This window comes from Eriocheir sinensis, chromosome 18, assembly GCF_024679095.1.
Source record: "Eriocheir sinensis breed Jianghai 21 chromosome 18, ASM2467909v1, whole genome shotgun sequence".
In the NCBI taxonomy this organism is placed as follows: Eukaryota; Metazoa; Arthropoda; class Malacostraca; order Decapoda; family Varunidae; genus Eriocheir; species Eriocheir sinensis.
The window spans coordinates 1,190,619-1,216,971 of NC_066526.1; the positions used below are offsets into that span (position 1 = coordinate 1,190,619).

General features: G+C 39.9%; 1 long non-coding RNA gene across 1 annotated transcript in view; it reads left to right on the plus strand.

Moving 5' to 3' along the window:
* The first annotated feature begins 868 nt into the window (after positions 1-868).
* The window catches only part of LOC127000216 (uncharacterized), a 76,779-nt gene continuing 51,294 nt past the window's right edge, over positions 869-26,353 (plus strand). The window contains exons 1-2 of the long non-coding RNA XR_007753817.1: positions 869-1,025; positions 5,163-5,274. This is a non-coding gene — a long non-coding RNA (uncharacterized LOC127000216). The remainder of the gene's footprint in view (positions 1,026-5,162; positions 5,275-26,353) is intronic.

Consider the following 26,353-nt stretch of genomic DNA (forward strand, 5'->3'; position numbering starts at 1 on the left):
GAGAGAGAGAGAGAGAGAGAGAGAGAGTAAAGAGCAAGAATCATTTAATAGTGTTACCAACGCACGAACGCACACCAGATGGGGAATGTACAAGTTCTTTGCTACCGAAGCGTGACGATCAGATTATTCTTGTCTTCCTTCGCTCCGAATTAATGAAAGGAGAAAAGGAGAGAGAACAGAGAGACGAGGAAGAGTCAAAGTATATAAGAGTAAAGCATTTTCAAACCCCCCTTCAATGTGCGTAAGATCTCTGGTATTCTGCGACTCTCACATCAACTACTTCCAAAGGCCAAAAAGTAGACAATTTGGGTTCTCATGAGTGTTTTTTTAGATTCCTGGTACAGAAGAGGAGTCATACTACCACCAGGGCCATTGAACTACGTCTGGAAATGCCCAAAACGCCTGAAAAATCGTGTCAAATATGTGCTTGGGGGCTGTAAGTTTAAGAATCCGGCGCCTGGTAATCGATTATACGCCACTAACTGACTGGAGCTATTCCGTAATTGCTAGCACGCGGGATTTTGATGTACGGCTAAGGATAATAACGAAAGATAGGGGAGGGGAGAGAGGGAGGGAGGGAGGGCCATTCATTCTGGGTGGATGGGTTTATTTGGCGTTCAGGGAGATTAAAATTCGCGCGTCCGGGTTGACAGACACATTGGCGCATCTCAACACACCGGATGTCCAATAATATCCCATCAAACCTTGCTCATTAACCCTCCCTGTCCACACTAAAGCATCCGGGGTATTCAAGCGCGTTGTATCCCGGCAATAACCTTCAGGAACACAGTGAAATAGTAACGAAAGAAGTAATACCGGAAACAGAAGCGAGACTGAACCAAAGCATCGAAGCAGAGTCCTTCCCGAAGCTGCTCCTCCGAGGGGGTAGCACGTGTTCCTTGTCAGTGTCCGTGTTTTTAGTGATTTTCGGTGGCCATTTTCCTCCTTGGGTGTTGGATTACTAACCATTGACGGAGTACCAACCCGTGACCCCTGTGTGAAGAGGAAGCAGCTGGGAAATGAAGGTAAATATGGTAAAATTGAGTGTAAAGTAAGGAGGGCGGGTGACGGGCTGGGGTGCATGTGGGTTGGTGACTGTTCTTGTGTTTTTAGTGATATTTCGTGATATTTTCCTCCTGGGGTGTTGATATACTTCCCAGGGACAGAATACTAACCCCTTAACCCTGTGTGGAGAGGAAGAAGCTGGGAAATGGAGGTAAGTAATATACGGAAGGGAAAAGATATGAGAGGGTGGTCGCGGTGAAGAGGCTGGTGGCGGGCGTGCAGGAATGATTGTATCCGGGTGTCTGTGTGTATCCGTGGTTTATCCGGTGATCTTTTCCTCATGGGGTGTTAAATTACTACCCAGGGACAGAATACTAACTCGTCAACCTTGTGTGGAGAGGAAGAAGCTGGGGAATGAAAGTAAATATGGTAAAATTGAAGGTAAAGTAAGGACGGTAGTGACAGGCTGCGGCACGTGTGAGTTGGTGGTGACCCTTGTTCGTGTTTTCATAAGCGAAATTCTGCTCTTTTCTCTTACTTAGGGTATTAAATATCTGCCCAGGGACACTATACCAACCCCTCAACTTTACGTACCATCAGTTAGGAGATGCAGCTAGGAAATAGAGGTAATTATAAGGTAGAAGTGAGGAAAACGGTAGGAGTGAGGTGGTAGGAGAGGAGGGACATGCCTGTATGAGATGGATGTGTTTGATTATAGGTGAAGCTCCTCGATGGCTTCATGAATGGTACATCGGCTTACTTATCTGTGTACTATATTGATTCCCTTGTGTAGATAACCCGTGTAAATAGGAAATAAAGGTAGGAAATGGAGGAATATTGGGTAAGGAGATCGTAAGAGGAGAGAGGGAGGCCCGGGAGGGGAGAAGGGGTCAGCTGACTTGTTGTAACTGGTATGTAGTGTTGCCATGTGAGTAGATTTTGTGGTAAGGGATTGCTGCGGCTTGGTTCCTTGCTTTGATAAGTTAATTGTGATGTTCCTCAGTGGTTGGGTTTAGTGGTTTGTGTGGTTAAAGGGTTGCTAGGTGGTTGCTAAGTTGGGGAGAACGCTATCAGGTTATATATAGTGGGAATATATTGTAGATTGGTAGTTTTATTGCACTTCATATACTACCACCTCTACTACTACTACTACTACTACTACAACTACTACTATTGGTTGTTACGCTTGAGAGGACACTATTACGGTATACATTGTGGTTATATATTGTTGGTTGATAGATCTACTCAATGCATATACTACCATTGCATCACATCTACTACTACTACTACTGCCACCATCAACATTATAATTGTAGTAGTTGCAATAGTGGTGGTGGTATATCTTTGTTATCATCTTCTTTTGTTACTAATTTTTAAGCAAGTGTGATATTTATTTCCGTGCAAGTTACGTTATTTGTCCAAGGTCTTTTCATCCTCGTGTAAAAGTCCTTTGAAAAGTGTCTCTTTAGGCGGATTATGTTTCCCGGGTTGAGAGAGAGAGAGAGAGAGAGAGAGAGAGAGAGAGAGAGAGAGAGACTTGCACATCTCCACTATTACTTTCCATCTTCTCTCTTCCTTTCTCTTATTCCATCTCCTGCTGATCCTTTACGCAAAAAGGAAAAAAAAATACCCTACCTTTTTTTTTTCATATAAAAGTGTGGAACGGAGACTTAAATATTGCTTTGTAGAGATTGCAATACATTTTTTTTTATCGCGCGCTCACGTGTGTGTGTGTGTGTGTGTGTGTGTGTGTGTGTGTGTGTGTATTTTTTTTTGCATTTGTGTTTCCGGGTTTGGCTTATTATTTCGAATTTTTGAAGGGCCTGATAAAAGATTTTGTTTGAAATATTTAATGCACACACACACACACACACACACACACACACACACACACACACACACACACACACACAGATTTTTTTTTTTCCTCGTTGTAGTTTTGGAATAAAAGGTGACATTAGCCGAATATTCCAGGCCGCTCCCTTTTCAAGTTGTATATTTCATCCTTGTTTTATATGTACTTTTTTTGTTTCCATTTTGAATTCAGACGTGGTATGATAATTATTGTTATTTTTGTTTATGTCTACGATTGTTATTGATGTTTTTATTGTGGAGTAAATACATCGACCTATATTATATGAACGAAGGGAGGTAGCGTAAAGGGGAGAGGGAGGAAAGAGAGAAAGGGAAGTAGATTCGCTCCCCAAATTTATCACTGTACTTGTTGTCCCCTTCCTCCTCTTCCTCTTTTTTCTCCTCCTTTTTCTCCTTCGTCCTCCTTCACCTCCTTATTTTCTTTTTCATTTTCTTTTCTTCTCCAGACAGACAAGTTTATGACAGGTATAAATTCACCCTCTAGTGTAGTTACCAACAAAATATTTATGAAAGCTTGCAAGACTGACATCACTTCGTTAGACAGCCATATTATGAGACAGAAGGGTAGACTGACCTATTTATTATATATTTTTTTATTATTATTATTTTATTATTGAGATCCATGAAAGGGCAGTATACTCGACTCTAAAAATGTCCTGACTTTGAGAGGAACAATTTATAAGCGTGAAGCCTAATGTTCGTGGCAAAAGGGCGTGTTGAGAGCCAATAGCAGAGCGCTTTTCAATTCAACTCAACACCTGCCGCCTCAGCCAATCACAGCGCGCCTTGCTACACCTGTCCGCACCTCAGCCAGCTCAGCCAATCACAGCGCGCCTTGCTACACCTGTTTTCATCTTAGCCGCCTCAGCCAATCACAGCGCGCCTTGCTACCCCTGTCAACACCTCTGCCCGCTCAGCCAATCACAGGCCGCCTAACTCCCGCCGCGCAGTTCAATTTGGTTTTCCTTCACTGTCGCTGTTATCCAAGTGCCGTGCGGGTTGTTATCGCGGCGTTCGTCTTTTCATGGTGCGGTAATGAGTCAAGGGATTGAGATGGTGCGGGAGAGGGACGGAAGGTTAGGAGGGAAAGTGTAAGGGGTCAGTGAGTGGAAGTCCTGCGAAAGAAAAAAGACAGTGGACAATAAGGACGTGAGGGGCCCAGCAGGTGAGTTCTGGCGGCTTTGAGTTTTATTTGATCTTTATCACAGCAAAGGAAGCAGCTCAGGGGCTAAAATATATAAATAAAAACAGGCACTGATGCCACGCACAGCTGTAGTGTATGCCACCAATTTTACCTGTACCTATGCCCAGAATGCCTATGTTGCAATTTTCAGTAATTATTATTATTTGAATTTTTTTTTTTAACTTATAGCCATTCAAAATCAGTGTATTAATTTAATTAACTTCAATTCATATATGAAAAAAAACTATCAGTTAGGCAATAAGTGCAGTAAACAATGGAGTGGGGGGTTGGGGGGACGTCAGCAGGAGAATGATCAAATATATTTTATTTGCAAGTAATTACTGCCCAAAGCAGTCTGAATGACAGAAGAAAGGCACAGGTTACACAAAGCTACAGTTCATACAAACTATTGAACTTTGACCTAAAAATCTCAAAACTATCATAGTTAAGCTGCTCCTCTACCCCAGACGCCCCATGTTTGATGGGAAAGTTAACCACCGTTATATTCTAACTGTAGCAAGGGTCGTAATTTTGGGGGGGCAAGGGCAAGCTCCCAATGTTTTCTATATCAAAATGTCCCTAAAAGTGCTTATTTAATAAAAAAAAATCCCAGAACTTCACATACTCTCTTTGCTCGTCACCTATGATGCCCTCTAACCCCCCCCCCCCCACACACACACACAAAAAAGCCAAAATTACGGGCCTGGTTGCTGAGACAATATGGCAAGCACACTCAACAAAATTTAATTTAAAGTAAATTAAATAGTATGCAACTTTAATTTGTCTAATTACAAATGATATCTACATAAGTTTTCTGTATTTCCAAACACAAAAGTAGAAGTATGTGTTTGACTCCAATCACAGTTATTATTATTATCATCATTATTATTATTGTTTATTATTATTATTATTATTATTATTATTATTATTATTATTATTATTATTATTATTATTATATTACTATTTCTTTACTTTAGCTGCTGGAAACTGGTTTATTGAGTAACATGAAAGATTTATTTTTAATCTTTTTGGGGAACAGCAGCAATAACAATGACAACACTTACTACTACTACCACTAATACTCATACAACATCTACAGGAAGAAGACATGAGGTATGTGGGCTGGGCAGCAAGAGGGGGAGGAGGACGAGGGGGCTCATCCCCCCGCCCCTCCCTCCGCCGCCCCAGCCAGCCTCTCATTTGCGTCTACTGTAAGTACTGATTAATTTGTTATTTTTGTTGAGGAATTTGTTGTATTTAGTTTTAAGTAGATTAACTTCAGGATTTATTTTGCGATTTTACTGTTGCCATTATTGTTTCTCATGTTTTTTTACTTGCGTATTTTCCATCTTGTGTTAAATTGTTTTTTATCTTTTTGTGTTATATTGGCCTGTGCATGTGTGTGAGGGAAGGGGATTCTGTATCATCTTAATTAGGTATTTCCCCTCCCAGATGCTAACCATATGCAAGGCTCTCATCTGTCCATGTATGGAGGGTGCATCTCATGTGTGGGGCTCCACCCTCACAGCTCTTTTGGAAAGTAGTGTTAAAGGATTTTCGCCTCAACTCCCCTTTTCCTACTGACTGACTCCTTCCCCTTAAATATCTCAGCAATGATGCTTCACTTTCTCCCCTTTCATACTGACTTGGTCCTCTGCCTCTTAGGGCTTCTGCCCCTGAAATTCTCCCACAATGTCTCATCCCTTTCAATTTTTTATTCCTTTTTTCATGTAAATTACTCTTCTGAACATGCTAGTAGTGTGCCTCCATACTTCCTGTTGCATCACTGTATTTGTTAGAGACATGTCATCAATTATAAACAATTTGGATTTATCCGTGCAAAGCCACAAAGTATTTTCAAACATTTGACAATTATCCCTCAAAGGCAATGTTTCTCAAGAGAGATCAAGTTAGGAGATGAGGGCCTTTCATCATAAAATTTGTTTTGCAAGACAGAGATTAGCTTTGTTGGTGACCTAATTTAGTAATGTCCTTCTCATGGTGGCAAGACCAAGTTTGTACTGCATATTCCAAGTGAGATCTGCGGTACAATAGACTCATTCAAAAAACAAAAACATACTCACATCTTGAATGGGAAGTTTCTATTAATAGCCTAACATTTTTTACTTTATTTGCTGCATCACTGCATTGCTGCCAAGATACCAACATGTCTCTGGTGCAGTGGTTAACGTGCCTAACTATGAATTTGCAGGCCTGGGTTCAAGTCCCGGCCTAGGCAGTCGGTGTGCAGCCCCACCCAGCTGTTCATCCTTCCTTTCAGGATGGTCAATGAATGGGTACCTGGGGAAGGTAAACTGTGATAACCTGGATGTTGCTCTAGCCTTCTGCCCAGGGTTAATGGGTTTTCATCCACCACAGGCTTGAGGGCCAAAGATACAGTGATGAGCACTGCACCACAAGCAGCTGAACTTTACCTTTACCCACTGCACTGTTGTGAGATGTCGAAATTTGACGCAATCTCAACACACTGTACATTATTGAGTTTCACATCACACATTTCATAATCGAACTTCCAGTTTATTGTTTCAACTCGAAAAATTTGCCAAATATTTATATTAAAGGACATCTCCCTTCCCTTAGACCAAGCTGAAATTCTACACATCTTGGAGGCTGCCTTCTTGGTCTGAGAGAACTGAGTTACCAATCATCGTGTCGTCAGCAAATTTAGTAATGAAATTATTGAGTCCCATGCTATGTCGACATTACTGCTGTAAATTATGAACTGTACTGGGCCAAGAACTGAGCCCTGAGGGACACCACTAGTACTAGTGGCAGGCGCCCACGCTCGGGCAGCTCCATTAATTACCATGTTGCCGGCTGCTCAACCAATGAATGATCAATTGGTGTACTTTACCTCCAATACCAATTGTTTGATTTTGTAAAGTAGTTTATGGTGGTTAGCTATCAAACACCTCTTGAAAATGCAGTTAACTACGTCCAATGATTTGGCTGTCATGAACTGAGAAGATGTCATTGTAAAAGGTCAGTAAGGGAGAAAAACAGAATCTCTTAAGATGAATGATTTTTGTAGATTTTGTTTTTAATTTGCCTCTTCCAAGTTTTGTAGATATTTAGGGTCATCTTGCTGCTGTGATTCCATGGCATAGTGGTTAGTACACCTGCCTTTGAATATTATAGGCCTGGGTTCAGTAAAGGAAGCAGCTCAAGGCAAAAATAAATGGAAAAAAAAACCCTTGCTAATCCACCCTTCGGGGCTGGTCGATTAATCCGTCTGCTGTGATTGGCACGGATTTCGTCTTCACCGGTAGCCAGGTTACATATTATACTCCCAGGTCCTTCTCTGCCTCTAAGAGGGATAGTGGAGTGTTTTCCATGTGGTATTGGTATGCTGGATATCCCCTCCCAAGGTGCAGGACTTTACATTTTTCTTCATTGAATTGTAGCAGACACTTTTTGTTCCATTCCTGTAGCTTGGTGATGTCTTCTTGTAGGAAATCCACAGTCAAGGGGTTAATGGGCACCTGGCTATTCAGGTGTCACACGTGTCCTGTATTATGGGGTGGCCACCACAGGCTTAAGGGCCACTGATGTTGAGATGAGCACCGAGGACGCGTACAGCCTGGCGTATGCCCCTAACTTTGCCTTTTGCTTTCTGTTAACTTTATCGGTTATTTTTTTACTGTATTTTTTCTTTGTTGCCTTGGTTATATTTCTAAGCCTTGTTTACCTGTTTCTAGTGCTTACATTTATTTCCCATTTTTTCACCCGGTTTTGATACGGACAGGTCATACATTGCAAGAATAATTTCAGTAATTCATCGTTTTCATTTCTGATACTTGATTAATGAAAGTTTTGCCTCCATAATCCAGCTCTTCATTAATGAGGCTTATATATCTCCTCTGAGTGTAGTTAGTTTTATATATTGGGGTACCAAGAATTTTTCTCCAAACATTCATCTTGATTTTTATTTCTGTGAAGTTGATTATGTATGATGCACAGCTACAGGATAGATGGTAATGCAACGTGCTTCCAGTGTTTTACCCTTTCATTAACGGTGAAGCCGAAGAAACACAAAGAGGATTCATGAAACAAGCGCGTGTAGACCACGGCAACCAAAGAAGGCAGCCACTTAACCTCCATAAATCATTTCAAGGGTTTTGATTCAATAAAGAAATAAAACAATACAAGCGACTGATGGCGGCAGGTGGAAGGTGACACCCCCTAGTGCAGCGGTTCCCAAACTCTTCAGGCCACGCACCACCTCCCACGCAGTGACCGAGTCCACGCACCCCTGCCAAGATTCGCCTGTCAATTTCCTGAAATTTTGTCCATTTTCTACAAACTTTGTGCTCACAAAGTATGAAGCACTGAGCGATGGCTATCCAAACTGAACGAAAATGTAACCTGTGGGTGGATGAATGCCCTCAGAGTCTGGGTATAAGTTTGAAACAAAGAACAGACAACTCCGCTGAAGCGTACAGCATACATTAGTTTTAAAACAATGTCAGTTAATTATGTGTTTGAAATTTTAACGAGACATAAAATCCGCCATTACATTATTTTTTTTCCTTACGCACCCCTAGTGATCAGCTCATGCAGCGCGCACCACACTTTGGGAACCGCTGCCCTAGTGCATGCTCCTGTTGACTGACTGATTAACTTGAAACACAAAATACACCCCAAATGATAGATGCAATGGCCAACAATTAACAAAACATCAAGAGAACTAATCACCAAGAGGCAGCAAGCAAGGGTATACAGGCTCAAAAATTCTATTTAAACTGATCAATTCATATTATTTTACAATTAAATTTGAAAGTTTTGTGCCTTTCAATGTTTTTTCTGTGTCAAAGTAATTTTACCTTTAATCACTCCTATTAAGTTTATTCTACCAGTTATTGAGTATTTTGTGTGGTTTGTCTTCCATCCATATTATTACCATTATTTTTACTTGTTAGTTTACGTCGAGGCCACACACTCATTTCCACTATGATGCACAGATTTTCGTTGGTTTCTTTTACTGAGTGTGACAAGAAAATTCCAGTGCCAGTATAAGATAATATTCCTGGTTTATGAAGCCGGTGTGTTAATTTTCCCAGCATTTTATTACCTTAGGAAAGTTATTAGTAAAAATGGAATTACTGAGCCTGTGCATCCTTGCTTAATACCTCTTATAATGTCTAGTTCTCTTGTTTTGATAATTGTCGGCACATGGAGGTGCGTCGCCTCACCCACCCTACGACATTAAGTTCCTGTAATATTTTAGTTCTTATTACAGTAGTCAATCATAGGACTTGAAGTGATATAAGAAGAGTAGGTGGTTAGGTAGTTGTGCTCTTTGGTACCAGTACTTTAGATGATGCTGTAATATTAGTAGGTAATCTTTGTATGCTCTTATTTTGTGAACACTTGTGCTCTTTTGGCTTCACTCTTCATGATGATATGCTCATCTAAAATTTGCCTATCACTTGATAATGCTCTTAAATGATAAGTAATAGTGAACATTTAGACATTGCAAAATATAATAAGTGAAAGAAAACATTATAACAGATTTTACAAGTGTCAGCGATTGACGGAAAAATTGGCCATAAGTGCACAGATGATATCATTCAATATCATTTGCTCGTCTCGTGAAAGTGTGCATGTGAACAAACTCGCGTGTAAATGTTAGAGCAAGCAGTGGATAATGTATATATAAGTAATAGGTCATAAATTTTTTTTTAAATAATGGCAATATTCAGTCTATGGTCAAGAGGTTCCGCTTTTCAATTTAATCTACAACATTAGGAGGATCAAAACCGTGAAATTGCTACAAACAGCGATATATATCCAGAAATTACTTAATCTCAGCCCCCACTCCCCCATCCCCACCCCCCCCCCAAAAAAAAAGGGGCCATGTAAAATAATCTATGGCTGAGAGATGCCACTGTTCAGTATAATCTACAACATTGGGAGTGTCAAAACCGTGAAGTAGGGACAAACAATGATACAGCCACAAATTGCACCCCTCACCCTACCCCCCAAAATAAAGAAAAAACTCTAGGGTCAAGAGGTGCCAAATTTCACCATGCTATAACAGTGGGAGAGTCAAAACTACAAAATACATGGGCAGGAAGTACTACTATGATGTTCTACCCCCATTACATGTTATTTTAACCGCATTTATGGAAAACAACTTTATAAAAAAGTAGCTCAACGACTAGGGTGGGTCAAGCCATTACTGTCCAATTATGCTGTATGGGTTAAAGAAAGGTAATACGAATAAGCGGCTTGTAGCTCAAAGGGATTAAGACAAGTGACTGAGAGAAAAGGAAATGAAAATATGAGTTCAGTGTATTTCTAAGGAACTAAGATATCAGATTGACAGAAGAAAATAGAAAATATGAGTTCAGTGTATTTCTAAGGAACTAAGATATCAGATTGACAGAAGAAAATAGAAAATATGAGTTCAGTGTATAGTTAGTGTATAAGGATGAACTAAGATAGATATCAGATTGAAGAAGAAAAAAAAAAGTTCAGTGTGTATTTCTAACTAAGATATGAGATATCGATTGAGAGAAGAAAATAGAAAATATGAGTTCAATGTATTTCTAAGGAACTAAGATATGAGATTGACAGAAGAGAAGACAATAAAAAAATATGAGTTCAGTGTATCTCTAAGGAACTAAGATATGAGATTGAGAGAAGAGTAGAAAATAGAAGATATGAGTTCAGTGTATCTATAAGGAACTAAAATATGGGCTTGAGAGAAGAGAAGAAAATATAAGATATGAGTTCAATGTATCTCTAAGGAACTAAGATATGAGATTGAGAGAAGAGAAGACAATAGAAAATATAAGTTCAATGTATCTCTAAGGAACTAAGATATGAGATTGAGAGAAGAGAAGACAATAGAAAATATAAGTTCAATGTATCTCTAAGGAACTAAGATATGAGATTGAGAGAAGAGAAGACAATAGAAAATATAAGTTCAATGAATCTTCCAAGAAATTAAAAGAAGAAAACAGGAGATTAGAAAGAATAGAAAATAGGAGTTCAGTGTGGCTCCAAGGAATTAAAACGAGATTGAGAGAAAAGAAAGGAAATAAGACGAGATTTAAAGAAGAGAAAAAAAATAAGTTCAATGTATCTCCAAGGAATTAAAAGAAGGAATTAGGAGAATAGAAAGAACAGAAAACATGTATTAAGTGTGGCTCCAAGGAATTAAAACGAGAGATTGAGAGAAAAGAAAGAAAGGAATTAAAACGAGATTGAGAGAAGAGAAAAAAATAAGTTCAGTGTATCTCCAAGGAAATAAAAGAGGAATTATCAAGAGAAGAGAAAAAAATAAAGAAAATACAAATGCAATGTTTTTTCATAGTACTATATTTATCACACATAATAATGTTCCCGTTACTGAATGGTTTTATGTTCCTATCTTCATTCTTTGGGTTATCATTCATAGTTTTTCATTGTAGATTATCCTGGTAATTGTTTGTTCTCCGTGCTTATACAGATAAATAATTGTGTATCTTCCTCAATAATTCCTTTTTTTTGTATTTATATTTCGATGGAAACTAATAACAGGGAACACAAAAAGAGGAACCACAAAAAGAAAACTATTAATATGTATCTGGAAGGGTTTAGGAAGGAGAGAGAGGGGAGGAGAAAAAAAGATAAAATTAAAAGAGGAGAAGGAGGAGGAGAAGGAGGATAAAGAAGGGAAGAAGGAGACAGTAGTAGAGATAAAATGAAGCGGGTTGCATGATATTAGAAAAGGGGAGAGAGAGAGAGAGAGAGAGAGAGAGAGAGGAGAGGAGAGGAGAGGAGAAGGAAAAGAAAGGAAAGGAATTGAATAGAACGAGCGAGCGAGCAAGCGAGAGAGGAGAGGAGAGAAAGAGGAAAAAAAGAAAAAGATAAAGAAAATATGAAAGGGGAAGGAAGGCGGAGGATGCGAAGAAGACAGCAGGAAAAGGAGGAGGAACTGCCTTACAAGAGGAGGAGGAGGAGGAGGAGGAGGAGGGGGGGGGGTGGGGGAGGGGAGGGGGGGGGCGCATCCTAGACATTCCACAGTAATTAACTTCCCCGGTCCAGTCAACTTTATCTTTCCTTCCTGCGTTTATGATTTATTGCCCAGCCCTTACCTCTCTCTCCCCCCTCTACCCCCTACCCTTATCTCTCTCTCTCTCTCTCTCTCTCTCTCTCTCTCTCTCCGGTTGGTTCGATTTTTTTTTTTTCTTGTATGTTGATTGAATGAAACTTTATATCTCGTTTTCTTTGGGTATTTTTCTTTGTCATGTTTTGGTGACTCTTTGCTATCTCTCTCTCTCTCTCTCTCTCTCTCTCTCTCTCTCTCTCTCTCTCTCTCTCTCTCTCTCTCTCTCTCTCTCTCTCTCTCTTTGTGTAAGCAAGTAAACTAAAAGAAAAATTAGGGGCAAGAATCTTAATAACACGGCTTCTAAAACACAACTTTACCGAAACACACACACACACACACACACACACACACACACGCACACACGCACACACACGAATGTATCTTATCCGTCTCCTAAAGTCACACAGTATCAAGAACTATCATCTGAGAGAGAGAGAGAGAGAGAGAGAGAGAGAGAGAGAGAGAGAGAGAGAGAGAGAGAGAGAGAGAGAGAGAGAGAGAGAGAGGGAGAGGGAGAGAGAGGAAAAAAACGCGTGTGCAAGAATTTCATAACGAGGAAGGGAGAGAGAGAGAGAGAGAGGAGGGAAGCTGAATATTACGCTAGCTAGGTCTGGAGGGTAAATACCTGAACTGATACTCTGACGGGAGGGGAGAGAGAGAGAGAGAGAGAGAGAGAGAGCAATGTGAAGAACCACCAAAACATCAAAACTGCCTACCATTAAGAGAGAGAGAGAGATTTGAGACCCGAACAACAAGAAATGCAAAAAAGTAAAAGATAAAGTTCCATTCAATCAAACTACAAAAAAAAATGAATCAACCAGAGAGAGAGAGAGAGGAGGGGTAAGGGTAGGTTAGGGAACGTATTAATTATTATAACATTGTATTAGAAGAACTTTTATCTTGAGAGAGACTACTACATGGAAATATTATACAATGGAAACACCTCAGCATCAAGGTTTAGAAATTGCTGTGTGTTTGTATGCATGTATACGAGAGAGAGAGAGAGAGAGAGAGAGAGAGAATTCCAATTTTCACCTCTGGCCTTCCTGATAGCTGGACTTCTCAACCCAACCTGCTTCTCTCTCTCTCTCTCTCTCTCTCTCTCTCTCTCACCCCCCTCACCCCACCCCATAAATTTCCAAGTTTGGTCACATATATTTTCACGCCGTGGGACAAAATGGATGTGGATACTGTGTGGGTTGGTCACTGTACTCCTCCTCCTCCTCCTCCTCCTCTTCCTCCTCTTCCTCCTCCTCATATGTGACTTCTTTGTTCCCCCTCTCTGTTTTTCCTCCCTCCCTTTTTTTTTCCTCCTCTGTCTCGTGCTAGATTTATAGAGAGATTGTTTCCTCCTCCTCCTCCTCCTCCCTCCTCCTCCTCCTCTTCCTCCTCCTCCTCCTCCTATATCTGTTCGTCCCTTATATAATATTGCTTCCCGATACTTTTATTTTTGTACCTCATCTTCATATCCTCCTCCTCCTCCTCCTCCTCCTCCTCCTCCTCCTCTTCACCACGGAATGATATGGTGGTATGGTGGCCGTACTTGGAGGAAAAATGAGGAAGGGGGAGGAGGAGAGGAGAGAAGAGAGGGAGAGAGAAATCGTAGTTTGTCTCTCCCTCCTCCTCTCTCTGGTTTCTCCTTGTTCTCTTTTTTTTTATCTTTCTCTCCCTCCTTTCTTCTTTTTTTTCCATTATTCCTTTTCTTTTATACTTTCTTTCCACCTTCCCTCCTCATATTTCTCTGCATCTTTACCCTCGTTTAATCTCTCTCTCTCTCTCTCTCTCTCTCTCTCTCTCTCTCTCTCTCTCTCTCTCTCTCTCTCTCTCTCTCTCTCTCTCTTTATTTTTGTTCCTTTATCGTTATTTTCTTTAATATTTTCCTCCTCTTCCCATTCTCCTTCACCTCTGCATATAATCCCTCCTTCCAGTTCTCTCTCTCTCTCTCTCTCTCTCTCTCTCTCTCTCTCTCTCTCTCTCTCTCTCTCTCTCTCTCTCTCTCTCTCTCATTTTTTCCTTTATCTTTTTATTTTCTTTAATATTTTCCTCCTCCTCTTCCCATTCTCCTTCACCTCTGCATATAATCCCTCCTTCCAGTTCTCTCTCTCTCTCTCTCTCTCTCTCTGAGGCAAAAAATAAAATTCCTGTTTACCCCAATCTCCTTGAACGCCTTCATTAACTTTTGTTTTCTCTCCCCTCTGTTTTAATTAATCAGTAAGTGCTGTTTGGAGGTATTTCGGCTAATATTCTATGAAGCTATGCGGCGGGGTAATGGGTTTTTAGTGATGGTTATGTTCAATGATCTTCTACTCTATTTGCTATTTATTTATTTCTGTTATGTGTGGAATTTGTCTGTTTTTTACTGAAGTGTTATGAAAGTTTAATCTCCGGTAAGTTTATTTGTGCAGTTAATTTGGTCACTGAATTGTCGTTTTTTTACTTGTTTGTTTATTCTTTTCTAATATCCAGTTTAGTCTTTTAATCCGTAAGTTTTTATTTTCTTATTTTCCGAACTCAAAATTTTTATTATTTTTTTATGGACTACGATTTCCTGCCTTTCAAAATTCAAACATATTCTCTTGAGGGTACATATAGAATTCCCTGCCTGTATCCCTCTGGTTTAATGGATTTCCCCGTGTCTTTAGTGTGTTCCTGCAAAGTACAATATCATGTGATTTTTCCTGGGGCTCAGTTCTTCAATTCCGGCCTTATATTACTTACGGTGTCTTCAGTGTAAAGAACGTATATCTATATCTTCCTAACTACTCCATCTCCCATCTCGTCGTCCTCCTCCTCCTCCTCCTCCTCCTCCTCCTCCTTCTCGTCGTCCTCCTTTTCCTCCTCGACCTCCTCCTCGTCTTTCTCTTTCTCCATTCTTCTCTTCCTCCTTACCCCTTATATATCATGACTTCTTCAGTGTAATTTCGTCTTTATTTCATTGCCTCTTGCACTTCCCTCCTCCTCCTCCTCCTCTGTATGTAATTATATATCACGGCGTCTTGAGTGGAGTTCCGCCAAGCTTCATTTTCTATTATTATGTATTCAGTATGGCTCACTTATTTTTTTATTGCAACTAAACTTGAAGGCTAATTACTGCCTCGCCTGGGCTGCTTTTCCTCCTCCTCCTCCTCCTCCTCCTTCGTCTGCTGGCTGAGGAGCGCCGTCTGAACGAAGATACGGAGAAGGTGGCGTGGGGTGGGGATGCCTGGTCAAAATATGTGCACTTGGGCATGACGTTGGTAAGGAGAGGGACGGAAGGTCTGATTAGAAAAGTGAGGTCAGTTAGAGCGTCAAGCTATAAAAGTAGAGCCAAGGTTCGAACCCCAATACCGGGGTAGTCGTTTCACATTACTCCCTGTTTCAGAAGACTCGCCCAGTCAGATGAAACTAGGTTCAGTCGACTCCCCGTCACTTGAAACTGGTTTCAGACGACTCCCCACCCGTTTGAAATAACTGTAGTCGAATGAACCTTGTTTGTAGTTTTTTGGTGTTTCTGAATCTAACTATAGTCGGTCCAAATTAGCTTGGCCAAGTTGCACCGAGAGGCCCCTCCCCCATTCTGGCTAAGCTCCGCCCCCCTTTCACCTGATTGGCTGTTGATGACATCATAGATTGTATCAAAGACACGTACCAAATATATATGATTGAGATAATCTAGCTTCTTTCATGATTAAAAAATATTCGAAACTTAATTTAATAACGACACTCTACTTAAACAATCAATGACATCACCTAAGAAACAAAGTACAATCCTAATACTGCAAGTTTTCAAGGGAGAACGGGCCCTGCAAAACGAGCACTGAAGGCGATGATAGTAGGCTATCTATAAAGTAATGCACACTTTCCGGCATTATTTCCTACATAGCTCATTCACTCCTCATCCCCATCCCTCCATGCTCCTTCTCTTCCTCGTCTTCATCCCCCTCCACCTCCTCCTCCACTCCTCTTCTCCTCTCCCACCATGCCCCGTCTCGTCCTCCCCCTTCACTCCCCACTCCCCGTCCCCCTTCTCCTCCTCCTCACCCCCCTTTCTCCTCCTCCTCCTCTTCGTTCTCGTCCTTGTCCTCGTCCTTCCCCTCTTCATTCCTCCTCCTCCTTCACTTCTCCCCCTCCCCAACACCCCCCTCCCCACCCACCCGCGTGTCTTAGTGTATTCCCGCCAAGTACCGCCTAATATCGTCGTCGCCGTGTTTTCCCCGGGGCTGAGGTACGTCAAGACTGAGGGGCCAAGTTTGTGATTATCCCGTAGGTATTCCTCAGGTGGGCCCAACTTTAATTAATCCCCAGGTATTCACGACAGCGGCGGCGGCGGCGCCGGCGGAAGGAGGAGGAGGAGGAGGAGCAGCGGGTTTGTTATTTCCCGAGGCATTTTTTTATTGTTTTCATATTGTTTTCATTTTTTTTGGGTTTATGAGTTTTAGCTTTGTTTGTTTTTTTGTTTGTTTGTTTGTGGGAAATAAGGAAGGGGGGAAGGGGTTTGGTATGCTTGTTTGTGTTTGTGTGAGTGTTTGTTTCTCCAAGTTTTATTTATTTTTTATTCATATCAGCTTTTTTTTTTTTTTTTGTTATTTTGGGGAAGGGAGGGTAAGGTTGGGTATGTGTGTGTGTGTGTGTGTGTGTGTGTGTGTGTGTGTGTGTGTGTGTGTGTGTGTGTGATTCCAAGTTTGTTTTTATTCAAGACACAACATTATTTTTTTCTTATATATTATTTAAAGAAAAGGAAAGGGGGAGAGGGTTGGGAATGGGTGTTTGTGTGTGTGTGTGTGTGTGTGTGCTAGTTTCCCAAGTAAGTAAATAGGTCAGTGAGTTTATTTCTGCATAGTTTTAAAGCTGAATGAAAGGTTAATTTTGATACAGGTGTGATGGTTTCTTAATTAGTGCGCAGGTATTTAGGAGGGGACGGGCGAGAAAAGAAAGGAGTTGATGTAATGGAGAGAGAGAGAGAGAGAGAGAGTGTTAAGCACCGTGATGAAACTGGGTATTTTGAGAACTTGTAAAAGCGGTTCTTTGGTATAAAATCAGATTAGTGATATTGATTCTACTACTACTACTACTACTACTACTACTACTACTACTACTACTACTACTACTACTACTACTACTGCCACTACTACTACTACTACTACTACTACTACTGCTGCTGCTGCTGCTGCTGGTGCTGCTACTACTACTAGTACTACTACTACTACTACTACTACTACCACTACCTCCACCATAACGGCTAAGACTCCCTCGACTAATAATAATAATAATAATAATAATAATAATAATAATAATAAAGAGGAGCGCCCCGCCAATATATCCAACATAAATTCTCCCCAAAAATCTGTAAAACTATTCTTTGGACACCATTAACGGCCCCCCCTCACCTTCCTCCTCCTCCTCCTCCTCCTCCTCCTCCTCCTCCTCTATCCTCTCCTCACTTTCAAACTTTGCTCACCTTGCCTTCCTCACCTCCTCCCATTCCTCCCTCTCCCTCTTCTTCCCTCTCTCTTCCCTCCCTCCTCCTCCCTCCATCCCTCTCCCGTCTGTCTTCCCTCCACTCTCCTCTCATACCCTTGACCCAAACTTTCCTCCTCTCCCTCATCCTGTCTTCCTCCTCTTCCTCCTGTCTTCATCCTCCTCCTCCTTTAAAGATCTTTCGAGGTTGACGGCTAAATAGCGATAGAGTACACGCAAACGCGCGCGCGCACACACACACACACACACACACACACACACACACACACACACACACACACACACACTTTGTATCATTGACTATTTGACTAGTGTGTGTGTGTGTGTGTGTGTGTTATTTTTTAGTAACACATTGTTTGCATGTCTTCCTTCCCCTTTGTCTCTTTGTTCCCTTTTACATTACCTATTTTCTCTCCCTTTACTTCCTCTCCTCCTCCTTCTGCTCCTCCTTTCACCCTCAAAACCCCCCTAGTCATCCACGTTTTCCTGTTTTAGTATATTTTATTTTATTCCTACTTAATTATATATATATATATATATATATATATATATATATATATATATATATATATATATATATATATATATATATATATATATATATATATATATATATATATATATATATATATATATATATATATATATATATATATATATATATATATATATATATATATATATATATATATATATATATATATATATATATATATATATATATATATATGTCGCCTATGGCGCTGGTAGGCTTTCTTCTTGGGGCCTATTGGTCGGCCCCATCCCATTGTGGCGTAGGCAAGTGTTTATAGTGACGCCATCTTGCTTGGCTCATGCTTCGCCCCGGAGTTCATCTTTGAGAGAGAATCTAGAGTCCGGGTTGACAGGTGGTCTTCAGGACAGCATGTGGGTAGTCTTGGGCCACTCGGCTGTGACTGGAAAATTGCCAGCTTGTTTGTAGCGGCGGGCCGGACGCGAACCGATGTCCTCCTGAACGCTGCGCCCGCACGCTGACCACTCAGCCACCGTTTTCTATCGTACCATTCGTTTCCTCTCCCAACATAGATTCCAAGTCTTTTATCTTCACTGTTTTTACTCTTGTTCATCCATCCTCTCTCCGGCTCCCTCACGTATCCATTGTAACTTGATTGTCCTTTTTTATATTCTCGTGTTATCATTTTTCCTCTTCCTTTACTCCCCTTTTCCCTCGATCCTTCTTCTCTTCCCCACTCCTCCCTTTTTTCCCTATCCATAGTAACTAGATTGGCCTCCTTTTTTTATTCTCTTTTGTTGCCCTTTTTATACTTTTATTCTCTATTTTTACTTTTCCCTCAATTCTCCTTTTCATTTTCCTGATCCTTTCCTTTCTCAGTCTTTATCATTTTTCTCCATTCCTCTTGCACTCCTTTTCATTCAGTCTTTCTTCCCTTCGCCATTCTGCCATTTCCCTTCATTCTTTCACCCATTCATATTTTCATTGTCCTCCTTTTCCTCTTTCCTTCTCAATTTTCTCATCTCTTTACATCCTTTTTTTCCTTCTTATGTTGTAGCCTTCCTTCTGTTCTTGTACTCCTTTTCTTTTCCTTCAATCTTTCTCCCCTCTCCCATTCTTCTACTTCCCTTCATTCTTTCACCCATTCATATTTTCATTGTCCTCCTTTTCCTCTTTCCTTCTCACTTTTCTCATCTGTTCTTATTCCTTTCTTTTCCTTAAATCTTTCTTCCCTTTTCCATTCTTCTACTTCCGTTCATTCTTTCACCCATTCATATTTTCATTGTCCTCCTTTTCCTCTTTCCTTCTCACTTTTCTCATCTGTTCTTGTTTCTTTCCTTTTCTTTTCCTTCAATCTTTCTTTCCTTTTCCATTCTTCTACTTCCGTTCATTCTTTCACCCATTCATATTTTCATTGTCCTCATTTTCCTCTTTCCTTCTCATTTTTCTCATCTGCTTTTGCTAATTTTTTCCCCTTTTCCTCGTGTATTACCCACTCTTGCCTCCTCTTTCCCTTCTTTTCACTCCCCATTTTCCCTCCCCATATTTCCTCCCCTATCCCTTTGTTCCTATCCCCTTTAACTTTTCCTCCCCTCAATCCCTCTTCCCTTCCCCATCTCCCTTCATCCTCTCACTCTTTCCGCCTTTCCCCTTTCCTCTTCCATTCTCCCCTCTCCCCTTCCTCTCCTCTCCTCTCCCCTCTTCTCTTCATCCTTTCAGTCTTTCCGCCTTTCTGCTCTTTACTCTCCCTTTTCCTCTCTCCTATTCTCTCTCCCTCCTCCCCTCTCCCCTCTTCCTCCATCCATTCTGCCTCACCGCCCTCCTCTTTCCCCCTCCGGCTACCTCAGAGACGAATTTAGGAGGAGGAGGAGGAAGAGGGGGGTGGGGGGAAGGAAAAGGATTTGTTGTTGTTAATTCTATGGGTGTTGTGTAGAGGGGGTGGTTAGAGAGAGAGAGAGAGAGAGAGAGAGAGAGAGAGAGAGAGAATGAATGGAGGAATTTGTTGTTCACATGGCGGTGTGTGTGTGTGTGTGTGTGTGTGTGTGTGTGTGTGTGAGAGAGAGAGAGAGAGAGATTGTTAATTTTGTGGTGTTATGTGGGTGGAAGAGGAGCAGGGAGGAGGAGGAGTAGGAGGAGGGACCTTGTTTATGGTGTTTTAATGAAGTCTCTAGTGTGTGTGTGTGTGTGTGTGTGTGTGTGTGTGTGTGTGAGAGAGAGAGAGAGAGAGAGAGAGAGAGAGGTGGTGGTGGTGGTGTGTGTGTGTGTGTGTGTGTGTGTGTGTGTGTGTGTGTGTGTGTGTGTGTGTGTGTGTGTTGTTGTTGTTGTTCTTGTTTTCCCGTTGTTGTTTTTGTTGTTGTTTTATGATTGCCATTCGTTCACATTCCTTCGTGTTTTAGTGAGATTGATATTTCGTTTTGATTTGAGCGTTCTGCTACGCTTGTTGTTTTTATTATTTTATTTTTCATTTCATTTTTATTCTTTAGTTTTGATTCTTTTTTATTCCTCTTTTTGCGTTTTGATGTCTTATTTTTATTATTATTATTATTATTATTATTATTATTATTATTGTTGTTGTTGTTGTTATTTGTTTATTTATTATTACCGTGACTGAGCTTCTATTTGTTCATTTACTTTATTTATTATGATGGTATTTTTCTTTTCCTTTGTATTTCTCAATCGCAAAAAAAAAATATGCAAATAAAATACATATTCAGGAGCATGACATAATTTATTAAACGAGAGAGAGAGAGAGAGATACACATACATACATAGATACAGGATGAGAGAGAGAGAGAGAGAGAGAGAATGGCGTGAGAAGCTCCCTCCCTCCCTCTCTTAGTGACCAACCCTCGGAGCTTCTGGACTCATTGCTGGGTTTTTTTCCGCTTCTTCATTATCGTTTCCTGTGGTGATATTCCTTTCTTTCCCTTCCCTTCCCATGTTTTCCTCCTCCTCTTCCTCTCCTCCTCTTCTTCCTCCTTCTCATCTTTTTAATTTTCGCCTTTTTACTTTTTCTTTATTTTTACTTTCTTAATTTTCGGGGTTTTATTTATTTTTTGTTAATCTTTTTGTCTTTCTTTTTATGTTTCTTGTCTTTGTTTTCCTCCTCCTCCTCCTCTTCCTCCTCTTCCTCTTTCTTCTCCTTATCTGCTTATTTTTTTGCCTTTTTTTCCTCGTTTTTCCTTTTTTTCGTTTTCTTACTTTTGGTTTTATTTATTCCATATTTTCTTTTGTTTTCAGTTTTGTTTCTTGTCTTTGTTTTCATTCTCCTCATCTCCCTCTTCTTCCTCCTCCTCCTCCTCCTCCTTCTCCTCCTTCTCCTTTTCTTCCTCCTCCTCCTCCTCCTCCTCCTGGTCCATAAAGGGATGAAAGAAGAAAATTAACCGATGGCGTTTTTTTTGTGTGTGTTTTGTCGTTTTATTTCCCAGGAGTTGCGGGGGAATTTTGGGAAGTTCGCTACTTTTTACTTGATTTACTTTTTTGCTTGCTTAACGTTTTCACTCCTTTACTTTTTTTGTTTGTTTGTTTGTCTTATGGTTTAATGCCTTTATAGTTACTTATCACTTATTCTGACTACTACTACTACTACTATTACTACTACTACTACTACTACTACTATTACTACTACTACTACTACTACTACTACTACTATTACTACTACTATTACTACTATTACTACTACTATTACTACTACTATTACTACTACTACTACTATTACTACTATTACTACTACTACTATTACTACTACTACTATTACTACTATTACTACTACTATTACTACTACTATTACTACTACTACTACTACTACTACTACTACTACTACTACTACTACTACTACTACTACTACTACTACTGCTACTACTACTACTACTACTACTACTACTACTATTACTACTACTATTACTACTACTACTACTACTACTACTACTACTACTACTACTACTACTACTACTCTTGCTGCTGCTGCTACTACTACTACTACTACTTACTGCTGCTGGTATTACTACTACTACTACTACTACTACTACTACTACTTTTTCGACGTTCATGTGTTTATCTATTCTGTGTGCTTCAATATTTTATGCTCCTGTTTTATTTCTAATTCGCTTTCGTTTTGCTCGACTATTATTATCATTATTTATTTTGGTCTTTCTTTGTTTCGTTATATTTTTTTTCCCTGATCCTGACGTTCTGTTCTTCTTTTCTTCTTCGCATTATTCTTATTCTTATTATTTCTTGCAGCAGTAGTGGTGGTGGTAGTAGTAGTAGTAGTAGTAGTAGTAGTAGTAGGTTTTATAGTATTCAATTTCATTTATTATATTATTTTTTTAAAGTGAAGAGAATATTCGTGATTGATTTCCATGCCGGTGTGTGTGTGTGTGTGTGTGTGTGTGTGTGTGTGTGTGTGTGTGTGTGTGTGTGTGTGTTCGTTCGTGCGTGCGCTTGCGTGTGGAGCTAATGCAACTTTATTTTCTGTGCACCATAAAGTGTGTAAGGACGGGAAGAAAGCCGGAGAGGAGGAGGAGGAGGGGGAGGGGGAGGAGGAGGAGGAGGAGGAGGAGGAGGAGATGGAGGTAAGGAATAGGCTTATCGACGGTTGCTTTCGTCCGATTGACCTCCAAGTACCTGGTGGAGGAGGAGGAGGAGGCGGAGGAGGAGGAAGAAGAGGAGGAGGAGGAGGAGGAGGAGGAAAAGCGCTGAGAGTGGAATAATAGGGATGCATGTAAGGTGAAGCTGAAACAGGAAGAGGAGGAGGAGGAGGAGGAGGAGGAGGAGATGGCGCAGAACGTGATTGATAGGAGGGAAGGGAAGAGAGAAAAAATATGATGCTTTGACATGGCGAATTTTTTTTTCTTCTTTTTTTTGTTTCCGTCTTCGTGTCATATATCTTTTTTTCCCCTCCTTTTTTTCCCTCCCCTTTGGCTGTTCTTTTAAAGGCGATGGAGAGGAGGGAAAAAAGGAGCATTATTTGATTACATGTAGGGGGATTTTTTTCTTTAATTATTTTTTTCATGATGCTATTTTGGAAGTTTTCATTATTATTTATTTTCCTAACCTGATATTTTTGCGTATTTCTATTTTAGCTTTTTTTTTATTTAGCTGGATTTTCTTTCTCACTATTTTTTCTTTAATTTTTTCGTGATTTCTGTAATTTTAGGACTTTTTTATCATTATTTATTTTCCTAACTTGATACTTTTGTGCATCATTACGTATTATTTTCCTAACTTGATATCTCGCGTATTTTATTCTATGGGATTTTTTTTATTTACTCTTACCCGCATCAAACTCTAGTGGAATTGAATGTTTTTGTTTCATTAGTATATTTTCATCTTTTTGGTGCAATTTTCATTTTGATTTATTTTCCTAACTTGATATTTCGCGTATTTTATTCTGTTAATCTATTTTAGCCTTGAGTTATTTTATTTACTTTTTTCCAAATCAATCTTCATTATTCACTGAGTATTTCCTCTTTAAACTCATGAACATCTCTGTGATACAATTTTTCCATCAATATTAGTTTTCTCATAATTGATGTTTCGTCTTTTTTTTTTTCTGGTCTATTTCTCGCTTTTTCTCCCCAAATCAAACTGTAGTGGAATTGAGTCCTTTTTTTTTTTGTTTCATTTTGTATTTCCTCTTTAAACCCGTGAACATCTCTCTGATACAATTTTTATTTTTCTTTATTTTCTCATCTTGATTTTTCGCCTATTTTATTTTTTGTTTTCTGATTATTTTTTGCTTTATTTTCTATTCGATACATTCTCGATCATGATTAAGTGGTAATGATTGTTGATTTCTATTATTTTTTTCTTTTCATTGTCCATTTCCTCTTTAAACACACTCTCTCTCTCTCTCTCTCTCTCTCTCTCTCTCTCTCTCTCTCTCTCTCTCTCTCTCTCTCTCTCTCTCTCTCTCTCTCTCTCTCATCAGTATATCATAATTGTCTAGTTCTATGTCCAATCTATCAATTTACCTGTGTCTGTATTTACCTGTATAATCAGTTTCTTTTTACGATCACTTTTTTCCACATCTAACTCACCTTTAGCAAATAACTTTCTCACGTGACACATAATCTTTCCATTGTTTACCTGCCTCAGTGCTAATTACTCCTTTCTCAGTATGTATCACTCTATATCTTTATATCTGTCTACCTTTTCCTAATGATACTCTCTTGGACATTCACCTTCCTCCTAATACACTTTTCTACTTTTTTTTTTACCTCCTAATACTTTCTTTTACACCTTTTCCTAATGATACTTTCCCTCCTCCACCTTCACCTGTTTCCTTAATACTTTCTCTTTCATCTCTACCTGTCAATTATACTTTTCCATATCTCATTTAATTACTCTCACTGTTCCCTGTCAATGATACTCTCTTTACCACCTTCTCCTGTCCTAATGATACTTTCTCTAACCTTTACCTGCTAATACTCTCTCTTTCATCTCTACCTGTCAATTATACTTTTCCCTGTCAATTTTTCTCTTTTTTACCTTCTGTTGTCCTCTTTCTCACCTTTACCTGTTTCCTTAATACTCTCTTTCATTTCTACCTGTCAATTATAGATTTCCCTGTCAGTTTTACTTTTTTTTTTTCCACCTTATCTTGTCCTATGATGCTCTCTTCCACCTTTACCTGCCCTAATACTTCATGAGTGTCCCGTTAATTAATGGCTCCAGCTGTCCCTTTCTCTCGTCCTATTTACCTGCCGCGCACCTGTCCCGGCAATATCTCCTCCCTCCTATTAATATTACCGCCCCTTAAAGCCTTCCATCTAATATTTCCTCGTAAATTCCCATGTCTTGTATTAATTTTCCCTCACGCACACACGCACACACATACGCGCTTGCACTCACACACACACGCGCTTGCACTCACACACACACGCACACACACACACACACACACACCCACCCACACATCTGTCTTTAATATTTCCCCTCGAACTTACCTCTTCTCTCTCTCTCTCTCTCTCTCTCTCTCTCTCTCTCTCTCTCTCTCTCTCTCTCTCTCTCTCTCTCTCTCTCTCTCTCTCTCTCTCATCAATACGTGTTCAACCATCTCTCTTTAAACCTAATTGCATGCTTTTATACCTTAGTGATTCTTCTCTCTCTCTCTCTCTCTCTCTCTCTCTCTCTCTCTCTCTCTCTCTCTCTCTCTCTCTCTCTCTCTCTCTCTCTCTCTCTCTCTCTCTCTCTGTATACAATATCTGTCTCCGTCTCTTCAAACTTTGTATCTTAGTTGTTTCTCCTCTTATCACCTCAAAGTCTTTCTCTGCATGATACTTTTACTCCTATTACCTTGCCGGGCCAATGTCACATCCCATATTACTTTATCAACAAGTATTTCCTTCTGTAACTTCCCACTCGCGCACCAGTTTACCTCTTCATTCGTTCCTACTAAATCTTTCTCTATAAGCTCAGTCCTTTTGATGTTACCTCCAAAATTTCAGTCATCGCATCCCCATACTATCAACAATTTTTTTAAATGCTCCCTTCGGCAACTTTTCATTCACACATCAGTTCACCTTTCCATTCGTTCCTACCAAATCTTTCTCTATAAGCTCAGTCCTTTTGATGTTACCTCCAAAATTTCAGTCATCGCATCCCCATACCATCAACAAATGCTCCCTTCGGCAACCTCTCATTCACACATCAGTTCACCTTTCCATTCGTTCCTACCAAATCCTTCTCCTTATAATTTCAGTCTTTTTAGTGTTACCTTTGAAATATATCACTCGCTACATCAACACATTTCTTTCTAAACATATACATATATAAAGTTAACTTCTACAAATACATTCACGCATTCTACACATACATAGAAATATAAAGGTATGTTTCTTCTAGTCATAAACAAACTAATTACACACATACTTTCAGAAAGGTAATTGCAACACACACACACACACACACACACACACACACACACACACACACACACACTGGACCTATACATGCATAATGGTAATTTGTTCTGCTCATATACGCAATGCACAAACCATAACACATGCATAAAGGGAACTTCAAATACATGTACACACACAAACACACACTACACAACTCACTGACATGCTTAAACCTAACTTATTCAATGCGTACACAGATATCCACACAAATCTATCTATCCATCGTCCACTCCTACCCTCTTCCAACCTTTCCAGCTCCTTCAAATCTTTAAACACATCATCCACACACTCACCCACACACATAAACACATCCA